Here is a 16,775-nt window from a genome sequence, read left to right as displayed (position 1 = left end):
TGTTTGTGAGTGAATTCATGAGAAGCTCTCTAACGCTGCGCTGATAGCGCAACGGTTAAGTCAACGGACTACAGACTGCAAGAATGCAGGTTCGAATCTGCCTATTGGCGGCGTTCTTTTCACACAGGAATATTGTTTTATCAATGAGATTTATTACAGTTTTATATTTTGTTAGTGATTTATGCAGCCGCTTACAGTTTAAATGAGTTGTTTCATCCGTACAACTGGTAAAACCACGGGTAAAACAGGCTAGGCGAAAGAAGTACCAGTTCGGCGCGCGCATGCGTCATTAGCAAAGCTGTCTATGGTTCGAAGATATGTCACTCATATTGATGAAGGAGAGACCGGAGGCAACTTACATAATATTGTCGACCAGTAATGAAGTGAGTGTGATAGAACTCTTGAGCAATAAGCGTTTGAACCTTGGCAATCCTGGCTAATAACTATTCCTCCTCAGAAGAGTACCAACATTTCATACCAGAAGATCCAACGTACTGGTGTGTGATATTTCAAGGAGACAGTCTAAACATTAATGGTGAAGTGTTGCCACATAACATTGTTTCTATTGTAGGTGACGGTGCGTGTCTATTTAGATCTCTTTCTTACATTTTATATTCTACTCAGTTACGGCATAATGAAGTTCGTAAAGCTATAGTTTCGTAAGTGTCTCCGTTTTGTCCGAAAATCACCTTGGTAATAAATAATCCTCTTCAAATTGCGCCGTCTTTTCGAGTCAGAAGATTCAACTTATGGTGGAACATGTGAGTTGACGGCTGCAGGCAAAATATTTCCATTCCGCTTTGAAGTTTATCGTGATCAAAAGTTATACTGGACATTTAGTGATGAAGCTAATCCCGTAGAAATATCACGATTTACTGGTAATCTCTCTGACGGACATTTTGAAGTACTGTATATGAATGTCTGTGCGAAGAAACAAGTGCTTCATTCGTTGTTACAAAAGTTTCTGAAAATCGTCGTACTCAATACTCAAATGCTACGAGAAAAATAATTTTAAAAAGCAGCGGCCACATTTTTGCAGAATAATCCTTCCGCACGTACAATTGCTGGAAGTAAATACCAAAAGAAACATCCCGTAGTCCATAGAGCAGCAGCGGACACTTACCAGAAGAATAACCCCAAGGTTCATAGAGCAGCGGCACCGACATACCAGAAAAATAATCCCGAGTTTCATTGAGCAGCGGTAGCTACACACCAGTAAAATAATCGCGAATATCAGAGGATAATTCAAACGCGATATGAGCAACAACACCCTGGGGTCCAAAAAGAAAGACGATTGCGTCCATGTAAAATTAAGTTTCCTTCCGGGATGTCTTACGATCCTGAAATTAATTAGGAAGATAACAGCTTGATAACCACTGGTACAATGATCCATAAATGCCAATTCTTCAGTGCTCTCAAGGGAAAAGATGAAACACCAGGCATGTGTTGCGATTCTGGCAAGGTTCAGCTGCCACCACTCTAATCCCCACCTGGACCATTGTACAGTTACTAATGGGTGCCCATCCAGATGATGGTCATTTTTAAAAATTTAATTCTCAAACCACCTAATTTGCGCAATGGCACTAGATTACGTGTGACGGGGTTCTACTATTATTACAGGATAATTTCAAATGACATCTTTTGGTGCTAAGCAAGTCATCCAACCCAGATTTATGCCAACTTTCAGAGTACAAGGTCAAATTTAGCATTCCATAGGCAGTCTAATGCCAAATGCTCATCAAGATCCTGGATTTTTTGTAGATTTACCTTAATGAGACGGCTAATGAATTAAATGAAGCATTCCTTACATACTTTGATGCAAAAGAAATAGAGTATAAATCGGTCGACACGGTATTACAAACGGACGATGCTGTCAATTATCCAGTAGAATTCTTAAATACTCTTAATCCTCCAGGATTCCCATCTCACTAACTTCGTTTGAAAGCAGGAGCACCTGTAATGTTGTTACGTATTCTCAAACCACCTAATTTGTGCAATGGCACTAGATTACGTGTGACGGGGTTCCACTATTATTACAGGATAATTTCATTTAACAGCGAACTCGGAATACTCGTGAAACTTTTCAATTCTGGCCGAAACCGGGACGGGAAAACACAACATTTACGTTCATGTCTTACATTTCTTATGAAAGTCGAAGAACGCATAAGGTTGGTTCGGTGGACTTCAAAAATAAATGGGAAATAAAATAATACAATGGGACATAACTCAACTATGACGCGAGCGAAGCCGCGCGCAAAGCGCTAGTATAGGATAAGATAAGATAGAGCCGGGCAATGTGCACGCTAAATAGTGCAGACTTTCATTTGGAAATTCATTGCGGCCAAACGGTAAGTCATATCGAGGTAAGGATTTCACCATCAGACGTCCCATTTAGTCACCTACAGTACTGTCTGAGGCATTTTCTCATAGCCTTATTTATACCATAGAAGGGGGTGAACGTTTCGATCCATATCAAATTTCGTCCGCTTAGCACCAGTTGAAAAATAATGTTGCCAACTTAGCAGACAGCTACAGTCTTGAAACGTTGCAGGCAGGTTGACGATGAAACGGCCTATAATTTTGGTCATTTGAGGTCTTGCCGTATCTCAACGGGCTTCACCATAAATTGCTTAAGGATCATAATTTAGGCTGAAATGTCAGTAGTGTTTCCACATATACCCTCCGTTCTCCCATACTTGCAAGGCAGCTAGAATAACGAAAGTTGGTCTACGTACGGCCAATGACGTTGCCAAGGAACGTGCTGAATATCGTTCGTCGCTCTATCTTATGAGTGTGTGAATAGTAAAATAATATATGGAAATTTAACAAAAATGAGCAAAACCGGGAAAATGAAGCTCAATCTAATGTGGAAGGAGTCGAGATACGACAAAAGTCATAGGACCAAAGTTGTAGATCACCTAATTTTAGTGTCCTAAAGTGCAGTCCCTTTCTTGATAACAATTACTGTTTAGCCACAAGAGAGCTCGAAAGGAAAGCCTGCACCGTCATTAAATTTGGCTTAACATTTCGAAATTGTTAGTGGCTAAAATATCAAATATTTTAATTTATTGCAATTGCTACGTCGATTGCAGGCTAGGAGCTAGAACTCTGCCAAATTTTAATTTTGTAGGGCACTGCATCACGGTGTCCGCCATTTTGTTTGAGGGAGGGGGGAAAGTTAAAAATTTAAAATTTTGGGAATTTTTCCGTAGGTTACACGCTAATAGCTATCACATTGCCAAATTTCAAGTTTCTAGCTCATGCCGAAGTGGGTAAACACTTATGTCAGTCAGTTAGCCTTGTGGCTTTATATATATACTAGCAAATGTACCCGTGCTTCGCTACAGTATTCTACATTGTATACGGATATCGACGTAAATACTGTGCGTTCAACAAATGAGATTGTTTTAAAAGTGCATGTCTCTTAGCCTTATCCGAGAAATAGCATGGGGAGGTCCACATACGTTGTTTCCAATGTAAAGTGAGGGTTGCGGAGTTGTGATGATAGTGGCAGGCTCACTTGCCTACTGCCATTCACAATCGAGTTGGCAATTTTACATTATAATTGCAGGCCCCAATGCCTACTGCGCAGTCACAATCGTTTTGGGGAGTTTTAGTTACAATGGCAGACCCATTTCCTATTTTCAGACAGGTTACAGTTGAGGAGTTTTTATTATAATACCAGGCAACTTCCCTACCACCAGTCAAAATTGAGTTGTGCAGTTATCATTATAATGACAGTCCCTTTTTACTGCTGCTAGCCAGCTTACTGCCAGTCACACAGAATTAGTGAGTTTCCATGAAAATAGCAGGCCACTATGCCTAATGCTAGTCAAATTTTAGATTGGAACATTTGTTTATAATGGCGGACACCCTGGCCTAGAGCCAAACACAATAGAGTAGGGGACTTTCGAACAAAACTGCATGATCCCTTGCCTTCTGCAAGACAAATCGAAAAGTGAATTATTCATTAAAATGGTAGGCCCTCCTTACTAATGCCAGTTACACAGGAGTTGGAGAAGGACCCCATTCCTACTGCCAGCAGTCAAAGTCGTTGTAGGGAGTACTGATTAAAATAGCAGACACATCCTTTCTCGATCGCTACAAATCGACATCAATGAATATATACAGATGGACATCCGAAAGTATATGAATGTTTACAATATTGCAGACCTTCATTTACAGATTAACTGCTGCTAAACGGTACGTCATATCGACAAAGGATCGTACCGTAAGGCGCAGTATTTAGCGATCTAAATGGCTGGTCCTATGATATTTTCTCGCATCTAATCTATTCATGGGTCAGATTGAATCAGGAACGTTGAATAGGTTGAAATTTGTGTAAGAATATCTTACATTGCATTACTTTTCGGATAATTATGTGACATAGCATTTGGCTCACATATGGGTACTGGGCGGGCCAATGTTCGTGTAGAGTTTGATCATACTAACTTTCCTGTAAGTGATTGAAATGATGCACATGAGAAGAAAAGGTTTAGAAATTAATTTCCAGTAAGGCAGGTAGATTTCCATTAAGTTTGGTTGTGTGTATTTTGAGGGAGTGCAAAATCACGGTTTCGGTTTCGTATAAAGCCCCAATTAGTTCAGGGATTTAGAAACAATATTTGCCCTAAAACTTCCCCAAAGGCCAGGTGGATTCTAAATATGAAGTTTGGTGGAAATATATCCAGTAGTTTTCAAGTTAGAGAAAGACAAACAGACCAACAAACAAACAAACAAACTAACTAACTAACAGACACCAAGGAAACCTACCCTCGGACAGATGGATGCTATATATAAAGTTTGGTTCAAATATCTTGTTAGTTTTCAAGTTGTAAGAAGTACGCTTTAAACGCACCCGCTCTTGCGGTAAGTCCGCTGGGATTTGTACCGAAAAACGGTCCGTTAATGATATCTCCCTTACTAAATCCTGTTATCGAAATGATGCACATGAGAAAAAAAGGTTTAGAAATTAATTTTCATTAAGGCAGGTTGATTTCCATTAAGTTCGGTTGTGTATACTTTGAGGGAATGCAAAATCACGGTTTCCGTTTCGTAAAAATCCCCACTCAGTTCAGAGATTTAGAAACGATATTTGCGCTAAAACCTACCCAAGGACAGGTGGATACTAAATATGAAGTTTGGTGGAAATATATATTTAGTAGTTTTCAAGTTATAGAAGGACAGACAAACAGACAAACAGACAAAAAGACAAACAAACAGACATACTCCAAAGCTAAAAATGATGCAGATGGTCATTATTACACCTGAAACGGATAACTGTACGGAAATTTCGCCAAAATAATCAATGTACAGACACACGGTCGTTACGATTTTATTTTTTTGCGCTAAAACCTACCCAAGGACAGGTGGATTCTAAATATGAAGTTTGGTGGAAATATATCCAGTAGTTTTCAAGTTATAGAAGGACAGACGAACAGACAGACAAACAAACAAACAGACACAGACACCAAAGCTAAAAATGATGCAGATGGTCATTATTACACCTGAAGCGGATAACTGTACGGAAATTTCGCCAAAATAATCAATGTACAGACACACGGTCGTTACGATTTTATTTATATATATGACGGATAAGCATGAGCACGTTGAAAAGTGCAGACTTCCACTTCGAGATCCATATCCCCTAAACGGTTTATGATATTAAGAAACGGTTTGCGCCATCAGACGCCTCATTTATCGCTAAACATGTTTGTTTCTAAACCACATCCTCGTATCTCCCATATTAAGGGGGTAAATCGAGTTCAAGTTTAGAACAGGGTGAAATTTGGGTGCATTTTTAACATTTTACATTACATTTTGCCTACTTATGTATAAGCTAGAATCATGAAATTTGGTACACATATGTCCCTTAGTCGTGCCAATGTGCGCACCTAACGCGATGATCCTATCATTCTTATAAGTGTGTCAAACAATGAAATATACTTGTAAAAATCACCAAATTTACGAACAATCCAGAAATACGGCCAAATTTAACGTATAAGGGAGAGAGATACGACAAAATGTCACAAGACCAAAGTTGTAGATCACTCCGAATTGAAGCGACACTGTGCCATCCGTCTCGTGATACGACTTACCGTTTAGCCAAAAAATAGCTCAAAAGGAATGTCTGCACAGTCATTAAAATTGCCTCCATATTTCGATATCTTTGGGGGTAAAAAGTGAAAAATTTGAACATATTGGAATTTTCCCGTCGGTTAGGGACCAAAAGCTATAATTTCACCAAATTTCAATTGTCTACCTCGTCTGGCAGGTTGTGCCGCCATCTTGATTTGGGGGGATAGGGGATAAAAATGAGGAAATTCCCGAAAACTTTTAAGCCCACGAAACCTATAGGTTATCGTTTTGGATATACTATACGACTGTGTTCTTATGCTGAGCCCAAAATTTGAGCCCCCCAGCGTGCCCCCTTCAGGGAATTTTGAGAATTTCCGATTTTTCTAGGGATCCTGGGGTCATCAGTTTCCCTCGTACCAAGTTTCAAATTTCTGAGATTTCTGGAAGTGCCTCATTAATTCACGTCTTTTTTTCATTTTTAAATACTTATATATACATCGCTCCAGCCCGACTTGCTTTTATATATATAGATGACGGATAAGCATGAGCACGTAGAAAAGTGCAGACTTCCACTTCGAGATTCATATCTCCTAAACGGTTTATGATATTAAGAAACGGTTTGCGCCATCAGACGCCTCATTTATCACTTTAAATGTTTGTTTCGAAACCGTATCCTCGTATCTCCCATATTAAGGGGGTAAATTGATTTCAAATTTTGAATAAGGTGAAATTTGGGTGCATTTTTAACATTTTACATTACATTTTGCCTACTTATGTATAAGCTAGGATCATGAAATTTAGTACACATATGTCCCTTAGTCGTGCCAATGTGCGCACCTAACGCGATGATCCTATCATTCTTATAAGTGTGTCAAACAATGAAATATACTTGTAAAAATCACCAAATTTACGAACAATCCAGAAATAAGGCCAAATTTAACGTATAAGGGAGAGATATACGACAAAATGTCACAGGACCAAAGTTGTAGATCACTCCGAATTGAAGCGACACTGTGCCATCCGTCTCGTGATACGACTTACCGTTTAGCCAAAAAATAGCTCAAAAGGAATGTCTGCACAGTCATTAAAATTGCCTCCATATTTCGATATCTTTGGGGGTAAAAAGTGAAAAATTTGAACATATTGGAATTTTCCCGTCGGTTAGGGACCAAAAGCTATAATTTCACCAAATTTCAATTGTCTACCTCGTCTGGCAGGTTGTGCCGCCATCTTGATTTGGGGGGATAGGGGATAAAAATGAGGAAATTCCCGAAAATTTTTAAGCCCACGAAACCTATAGGTTATCGTTTTGGATATACTATACGACTGTGTTCTTATGCTGAGCCCAAAATTTGAGCCCCCCCAGCGTGCCCCCTTCAGGGAATTTTGAGAATTTCCGATTTTTCTAGGGATCCTGGGGTCATCAGTTTCCCTCGTACCAAGTTTCAAATTTCTGAGATTTCTGGAAGTGCCTCATTAATTCACGTCTTTTTTTCATTTTTAAATATTTATATATACATCGCTCCAGCCCGACTTGCTTTTATATATATAGATATAAGGCTCGCTTTCGCTCCTTGGGGGCTCCACCCCGAAAACCCCAATTCCTCTACATTGCAAGTGGTCATATGGACAATTACTGTGACGAATCGGTACTGCGTTACGAAAAACGGATTTTGCCACCAGACGGACCATATATTGGCGTACATATTTGGTCGCATAATATTTTTTGTACCGTATATTCACGATTTTTAGCAAGTATAGCGTTAAACGTTCGATATGATGCAAGTTACGTACGATTCTGATAAGATAATAAATTATTTTCCTAACGGAACGGGGAGCTATAGTCTAGAAACTTGGTAGGTTTATCGTGGTTGAAACTCTCTATATTTCCGTTTCTTGATTTTTAGTCGTATCTGCGTCGAGTTCACCCTAGATTGGTTTAGAATCTTGGATTAGGAGTACAGTTTTTAAGTATTACTTTCGCTTTTCAATTTTTACAGGGTGCTAGAATCATGCATTTTGCTCACATATGACCCACAAACGTTCCAATGAGCCTGCCAAATATCATGATTTTATCGGTCATATAAGCGTGTAAAACAGTAACATTTATTACGGAAAAAATAAAAAAAATGACATTAAATTTGAAAAATGCAGCTCTATCCAAGGCATAATTCATCAAGATACGACTAAAATTCCCGGGACCGAAGTTGTAGATCTCTTCATTATGGGATCCGAACGTCTTGTCCATTTGGCGGTACGACTTACAGTTAGCCACCAAATACCTCGAAACGATGGCAAGCACCATAATGAAAATTGCTTCCACATTTCGATAATTTCTGGAGGTAAAAACGTTAAACAATGTAACTCTTTCGAATTTCTCCGTCGGTTGCAAGCCAAGAGTTGTAACTGTGCGAAATGTTAATTGTCTTGCGTACTACAACATATCGTCCACAATTTACATTAAGGTAAGGGAAGTAAGAAAAACAAAAAATCAACATTTGGAACTTTCCCACAATACAGCCTAATAGCTATCATATTGCCAACTTTCAAGTTTCTAGTTCGTGCCGAAGTCGCTAAACATTTAAATCATCCAGTGATCCAAACGGTTTTATATATCTAATCTAGAGCCAGGCAATGTGCACGCTAAATAGGGGAGACTTTCATTTGGAAATCAATTGCGACCAAACGGTATGTCGTATCGAGGTACGGATTGCGCCGTCAGAAGACTCATTTATATAAGATAAGATAGAGCCAGGCAATGTGCATGCTAAATAGTGCAGACTTTCATTTGGAAATTTATTGCGGGCAAACGGTGCGTGGTATCGAGGTACGGATTGCGGCGTCTGGCGGACCGTTTAGTCTTCTATATTACTATCTTAGGCGCTTTCTCGTATCCCGAATATTTATACCATAGAAAGAGGTGAATATTTCGATCCATGTAAAATTTCGTCCACTTTCACAAGTTGATAAATTATTTTGCCAACGCAACAGACAGCTACACTCTTGAAACTTGGCAGGCAGGTTGACGATGAAACGATCTATAATTTTAGTTGTTTGAGGTTTTACCGTATCTCAACGGTCTACACCATAAATTGCTTAAGAATCATAAATTAGGCTGAAATTTCAACAGTGCTTCCACATATACCTTCCATTTTCCCATTCTTGTAAGGCAGCGAGAATAACGAAAGTCAGTCTACATATGACCAATGATGTTGCCAAGGAGCGTGCTAAATTTCGTTCATCTATCTGTCTTATGAGTGTGTGAATCAGGAAATTAATTATGGAAATTTGACAAAATTGACCAAAACGGGGAAAATGAAGCTCAATCTAAGGTAGAATACGACAAAAAGTCACAGGACCAAAGTTGTAGATCTCTTCATTTTAGGGTACGAAAGTACAATCCGTTTATTGATAGTGATTACCGTTGAGTCGCAAGATAGCTCGAAACGAAAGTCTGCACCGTCATTAAATTTTGCTTAATATTTCGAATTTTTGAGTGGGTAAAAGGTTAAATATTTGTACTTCTTGCAATTTATACGTCTGTTACGGGTTAGGAGCTAGATTTTTTCCCAATTTTAATATTGTAGGGTACTGCATCACGGCGTCCGCCACTTTGTTTGGGCTAGGGGGGCAGAGGATTTTGATTGGGTGGTGCAGGGGTGAATATGAGAAATTGGAATGTTCTGGAATTTTTCCTTGGCTTACAGCCCAATTTCTATCAGATTGCCTAACTTTAACATCCTAGTTCATCTGGAAGGGCCTAACACGAAATCTGAGTCAGTTATTTTGATTGGACGAGGAGGATGCTAAATATGAAAAATTTGAACTTTTTGGGATTTTTCCTTGGGCTGCAGCCTAATAGCTATCATACTGCTGAATCTCAAGTTCCTAGCTCATCTGGAAGGGTCTAACCCGAAATTATTGAAATTGATCTTTTCGAATAAATTTTATTTGAATATTTTACCAGTTCTTTCTTTCAAATATTATTTATGATGATATCTCTAACGGGATATGAAAATAACTTTTCTGTCCTTTAGAAGGAATTACCTCAAAAATTAATCAAAATCAATGCATTTATTAAAGAAATTGTTCCCTTAATTTACGATTCAGTGAATATTTTGTGAGTGGAATATCACTCTCTGAATGATCTAAGACTTCGACAACCTGTCAGATATTTAAACAGCTTGTTACTATGCTGGCAAGGAATTTCAAGGCATTTTGATGTTTATAATGTGTACAGTACATTCATTCACGGTACTAGTTCATATTTTCTAGATTATTTTCCTCATAACTTTTTGGAAATCATAAGGTCTCCACTTGGTGTCGTGAATCTGACCATTATACCAGGTGGGTTTACAGCCCCGTACTTTCTACTTGTAACTGTCCCGCATGCACTAATGATGAATGGGATGCCTGATTGCTGGTTTACAAAGGAGCTGTACTACGTGCTATATTTCGAATGTGAAACAAATGACAGTCATTTTACTACACACGTTCTGTAACTGGGTGCGTTTATAAACAGGCCAAGGATGCAGAAAATGTTTAATAATTCATTAATTAATACACGTACAGATTCCAATCTACCAAAATACTGCTTGTATGTCCCTCAACGATCCATTAGCTCTTAATTAGAACAGTGTTCGGCGAAACACGAGTATAGAAGGGAGATGGCTGTTTGGAAACTCCTGTGTAAGCCGTCTGCGAGGTTCGGCTGCATTCCGACCATATTCTCGATAGGTTAAAATTATATCTGTGAATTCGTCGTTGCTGAACATACCAGCCAGTGTTGATGTGTTGACGGCAGCTGCTGTACCAAATACCAGTCTACTATTGAGCGTTCGGAAACGCAAGGGGCCGCTTACGACGGGTAGCGCAGAAGAACATGCAGCAAACCGCCCGTCTGGTTGTTATCTCTTCCTATTCTGGCATAGATAACCTGTATGCAGTAATACCCCTGTGAAAATCAGTTGTTAGATTTCCCTTTCTTTACTAATGCAAGCGGGACACTTATAAGTAGAAAGTACGGCGCAGGCAAGCCACCTGGTGTGTTTCATATTAGAAATCGTATTCAACCTGTTGACAAACCTGAATCCACTTTTGTTGTACCCCGACACACCCGAAGCAGTTACGGTGAGGTTTCTTGTACCTTGGATTCGAACGTGGCTCAGTTTCGTTACCCCTGTGTTAGGGTACATGAAAAAGTGAAAGCTTTAATTGCCCAATCACATTGGCTGTCGTTAAATTATCTGTGGGTTTAAAATTATGATAAGGAACGACGCAGAATATTTTATTTAAAAATTTTTTACGTTGTTGAGGTAAGGTCATTTCTAACTGCAATAACATTAAACGGATTATTATCAAAGGAGCCGGTGTATAAAATTATTGCACGTATGTATAATTCCTCTCGCATTTGTCCACAACTCATCGATATCAATACGACAAAGTAAGAAATACTATTCAGTGCCTATGAAGTAACACATAAATTTTGAACAGGCCAGGGAAGTTTTCAGGTCTACATAGAATTATGTATTCCTATTGCATTTCAAATCTCGATGTATGGATTTTGTCTTCTTTCACGGTAAAGTATACTTCATGTTCTGATAATCTCAGTGTAGGAGAAAACAACCATGATAATATTTATTCGGAAATAGTTATCCGTTACTTTTGAATAGTGATAGTGATGGTTATTGTTATTTCAAGAGCAAGTGCAACTGAGCAAACATTCTCACTTATTTCTAATCAAAGGAATAATGGAACAATTTTCTATGTTTCTAGGAATAAAACTCTCGGTGCTAGAAAGCAAAGGTCCACGAAGGGTGTAAAAACGAAAGACTACCTACGCCTTGCAAACTTAACACCTTGGAGGAAGGAGAGAAGAAGGATTGACCAAGGTAAGTCGGATAAGGATGATTGAAATGATTATTCAGTCACAAGTAAGTGGAGGGAATAGAATACTTAGATTACGGCCCCATGATAACTAACCCGCATGTACAACCTGAGAGCTCCTGCAGTACCCCTTTCAGTCGCCTCCTACGACGGACGGGAGTTACACACGATGTATTTTGTCGCTCTTACTTACAGGGAGATACTGTTGAATATGTTGCGTTCTAGGAATTTGATCTGCATGGAGAACAAAAAATTGTTGCAGTCACATTGTGATTTTTTAGCGACAGCGAGGATTTTGCATCTACCACTTGACTTTCTCGATTTACTTTTAATTCAGACCCTTGTTAGCTCTGACTGCCTGACAACCTCACATTTATAAAAGAATTATCTGTAAGTTATGTCAGGTTACTTATTATATCCGGTTCTAATGACATATCTCGCGGACATCAACAATTTTTGGCAGTTTATCTTTTGACACTGTAATATTCATGTTACTCAGTTTATAACGCTTAATTTTGTCGAAATGTTATGTACCTTTCTTTTAATTAAGAAATATATTAATCTAAGGGTCAAGGTGCAATAATTTAGAGCGGTATATCACAGAAATATATTAACACCAGCAAGTACAGAATGCCTTATGCATTTCTGAGCATTCGAAAGCATTGTCAAGCAAATGTCCGCCCAAAGGTATAGGGGAGCGTGTCTGCCTCTCACCCGCAGGTCCCGGGTTCTATTTCAGACCAGGTCAGGGATTTTTACCTGGATCGCTGTTTACGATTGAGGAGCCATATGACTGTGAGATCGCGGCCTCGGTCTAGAACATCTAGAATAATGGCTGACCACACGTAACCTCGTAATCTGCAGAATTTCCAGCTGAGCAGCGCTTGATCCAAAGCCCTTCGGAACTGTTGCATTCTGTGTAGGAGGGGGAAATTATCATGCGATACCTTACTATAAGACCACAGGTATACACGATCCCACTAATTTGTTCCCTTAATTCTGAAAAGTACAAAAAGTAATGCTTTCTGACGTATGGCTACGTCCACTGTTCGATGGGTCCACTGAATGATCAGGACAACTGGTTTACGGGAAACACTCCTCAAGTTCTTGAACACTGAACAGTAAAGTGCGGTGAGTTATGTATTGTAATAGCACCTCGATTAGCACTATAAAAACAAATAAGAATAGCAAATGTTCAGATTCTTCTTAATCTGTTCACCCTCCTCGGACTCAGCGAGGGATCCCACTTCTACCGCCGCAAGGGCAGTGTCCTGGAGATGGAGACTCTGGGTCTGGGGATACAACTGGGGAGGATGGCCATTACCTTGCCCAGGCGGCCTCACCTGCTATGCTGAACAGGGGCCTTGTCGGGGGATGGGGAGATTGGAAGGGATAGACAAGGAAGAGGGAAGGAAGCGGCCGTGGCCTTAAGTTAGGTACCATCCCGGCATTTGGCTGGAGGAGAAGTGGGAACATAATTGAAAATGGCCGATATCAGTGTTGAATCCATACTTTTCGGGGCCACTGAGACGAACTGTGACATTCTGGATGCCTTTTATGATATATACTAAGTGTGTCCCAGTCGAAATGGAGGTTGAGAAGTGTTGAGTTTTTTTTCCAAAATGCCCGAGTTTATGGATTTGATAAGTTCCAGCATAGCCCTCACCTAAACTTAGTGCACAGATGACTGACTATGTGAAGAAAAATACTATAGGGGTGAGACATCAATAGCAGTCTTGGTGACGAGGTGTGGTCAGGTTTGAAATATAAAAGTAATAGACAACCATCAATATTGGTGCATAGTCCATACTGTTCAGGGTCGCTGAGATGGAATAGTGACACTCTGGATGTCGTTTAAGTCGAAGTTCATCCACCGTCAGCATGGGGGTTGAGAAGGGGTTGGCAAGAATATGTCCAAAATCACCGATGTTTGTGCTGCCTCCACAGCGTGACTGGTGACCGTTGTAATCGTGTAGATCATATTTATTGTGCGAGGTGTAAATGCATATGGTTGTACATACTTATTTTTATTATTTGTTTGAAAGGATAAGCTACTTTTCTAACAGTATGGATGCCACAAGGAAATAGTTTAAGGTGAAATTATAATTTGTACTAAAACATAATATGAAACACAACACAATAACTCTAAATTTACAAAAAATAGTTCGTAAAATTAGATTGAACGTCACAATAAAATTTCTACAAAAGAAATCACCTGACTGTTAGTACAAAAATGAAACATTAAATGAAAGTGTCCGAGCAGAGCCGGGTAGTACAGCTAGTTGATTAATAAACTCAAGTTTAAGTCGTACCTTAGCGGACCTCTGTCATTAATTTTAAATAAATATAATTCAATTTTAATATTCAATATCCTTCTCCAGAAACTTAAAGGCCCCACAAGCAGACTTTCATATGTTCAAAAGTCTCACAGGTACGCAATATAATTTATTTTGTATAGCTTTATTTATTAAACCCAATTCTAAAGTCATCAGTGCCACACAACTCTTCTCCACTGACTGTAATATACCTGTTTATCGAAACAGATTTCAACCTATTAGGTCGTGTTACGTACATTTAGTACGTGTTGAAGAGATGTTAAGTAAAGAACAAAAATGACCAACCAGGCACCAGTGGGATCCGAACCCACAACCTCCCGATTTCGCGTCGGTTGCTCTACCAATTGAGCAGTGGTGGCCTAGACCATCTGTGTTCTGCTGGAAAGGATCTAAGCTACAGGTCTGGCACAACTGCCATCACACTGTAGAGTGCGCTTAAGTAGCCCGTTGAGGGCCAAGTCAATGAATATTGAATTTTCAGGTTTCACTATCTAATAGGTTGAAAGTCTGTTTCGATTACAATGCGGTCATGAAAATTCAATATTCATTGACTTGGCCCTCAACGGGCAACTTACACGCACTCTACAGTGTGATGGCAGTTGTGCCAGACCTGTAACTTAGATCCTTTCCAACAGAACAAAGATGGCCTAGGCCACCATAGCTCAATTGGTAGAGCAACCGTCGCGAAATCGCGAGGTTGTGGCTTCGGATCCCACTGGTGTCTGGTTGGCCATTTTTGTTCTGTACTTAACATCTCCTCAACACGTACTAAATGTACGTAATACGACCTAATAGGTTGAAAGTCTGTGTTGATTACAACGCGGTCATGAAAATTCAATATTCATACCTGTTTACATTAAAAGACCTGTTGGCCAAAAGATGAGATAATTTAGTTTTGCAGGTCTTCTTTAAGTTCATGTCCTTTTTCTAAATATTTCACTCGTCTAATTACCAAATTCGCCCGCCGAGTAAGCTGAAACCTTTTGTCTAGTTCCAAATGCATCACTGGTAAAGAATAATACTCATTCACGTAGATACTTCATCGCTATGTAATAAATTCAGTAAGTCACACACAGGTAATTCATTGTCAAACTATTTCATTGTCAGATGGTGCTGACAAGATCACTACTCCTCCTGCTTGTCATCGGGCTTGCAGTCTTTTTACCAGGAACAGTTCTTGGACAACATGCTCCACGTAAGTACACATATTACGTTTCTCTCATGAGACCATAAAATATTACATTATCATTAAGTACAGTATAGTTTCTCAAGGAGGGATATGGTGCACTTTAGTACATTTTGAAATACCAGTTACATAGATTTGAGTCTACAAAATTATATTAATGTATCTGTTCCTTTTTGACAGGGTGTTACTGACCCCAACATAATGAATAGTTCAGAACTGCATATTCATTGTGATTTTGATCGTGATTTTTTCTCTCCGTTTTGCATGCGTCATTAATTATTTCAATGTTGCTAATTAAGGTTAAGAAATAACTCATCTACATACTGAAAGCTGCACATTAAAGGGGTACAATGAGGACTACGTAGAATTGGAATGGTGTTCGCTAACTTCTTTGACCTTTCACATTGAGTAAGATGCTTGCGCCAGGAATTTCGAAAAGAGTAACGTAAACTTATAGTCTAACGTTGGTGGGAGTTCAGAAAATATTTTAATTCTGACTATGGTGAATTTACTTATTTTAAATTAAATTGTATATAATAAACTGGAACGTAAGCCTGACTTCGACAGTCTAAATTACTACCTATAAAGTTATTGGAGTTCTAAATGGACTATAAATATATTGTGACCTTTCACGTACATCTCAATTCAGGGTTCTTAATGTTGGGTCGCGCCTCGGCTGGTAATCATGCGGAGATACATGAAATTCCACTCACGGGACGTGCAAGTTCGACGAGTTGGGTCACAGATCTTACGGTGGATTAATATTGGCAAGGTTGGTGTGAAGAGATGATTACCATTTACTGTCCTAAATTAGACTAATTATCCTAACATTCCTTATACTACAACAAATGAGAACGCTGAAAATATTTCCTTTATGGAAGGATTTTCCGTTTAATGACTAAGAAAATATCTTTAAATGACAACTACATAACTTAATGAACAAATTGAAAGCAACACAAACGGACATAAGTAAAAAATTGAATATTACGTTAATTAGGAAATAAAATGCCTAACTTTCAACTCTTGATAACAGTTGTTAGTAATATCACCAATTAAAATCGAAAAATAAAGAAACAAGTGTCTCATTGCTGAAGGCTTAAAGTGGATAAAATTTATCGTCCATCACACATACTCTTAAACAGGTAACTGGGAATTGCTAAATCACCCGCATCGTAGAACTATCCTTACTTAAATACGTTTCAACATTCCGTTATTTCTTACTCAAATCATTGCGTTAAATTTTGAGAAAATCGATTTGACAACTTGAAAACACCGGTAAGTTATGTTCA

The 16,775-nt window shown here is 38.9% G+C and overlaps 1 long non-coding RNA gene across 1 annotated transcript in view; it reads left to right on the top strand.

Annotated features, from left to right (window-relative positions):
• Window positions 1-2,331: 2,331 nt before the first annotated feature.
• The window catches only part of LOC136874957 (uncharacterized), a 41,245-nt gene continuing 26,801 nt past the window's right edge, over window positions 2,332-16,775 (top strand). Inside the window, exons 1-3 of the long non-coding RNA XR_011018321.1 lie at window positions 2,332-2,363; window positions 11,854-11,969; window positions 15,408-15,495. This is a non-coding gene — a long non-coding RNA (uncharacterized lncRNA). The remainder of the gene's footprint in view (window positions 2,364-11,853; window positions 11,970-15,407; window positions 15,496-16,775) is intronic.

Source organism: Anabrus simplex, chromosome 5 (genome assembly GCF_040414725.1).
Source record: "Anabrus simplex isolate iqAnaSimp1 chromosome 5, ASM4041472v1, whole genome shotgun sequence".
Lineage (NCBI taxonomy): Eukaryota > Metazoa > Arthropoda > Insecta > Orthoptera > Tettigoniidae > Anabrus > Anabrus simplex.
The sequence above is the reverse complement of the archived record's forward strand: the minus strand, read 5'-3'. Positions and strand labels throughout refer to the sequence as shown.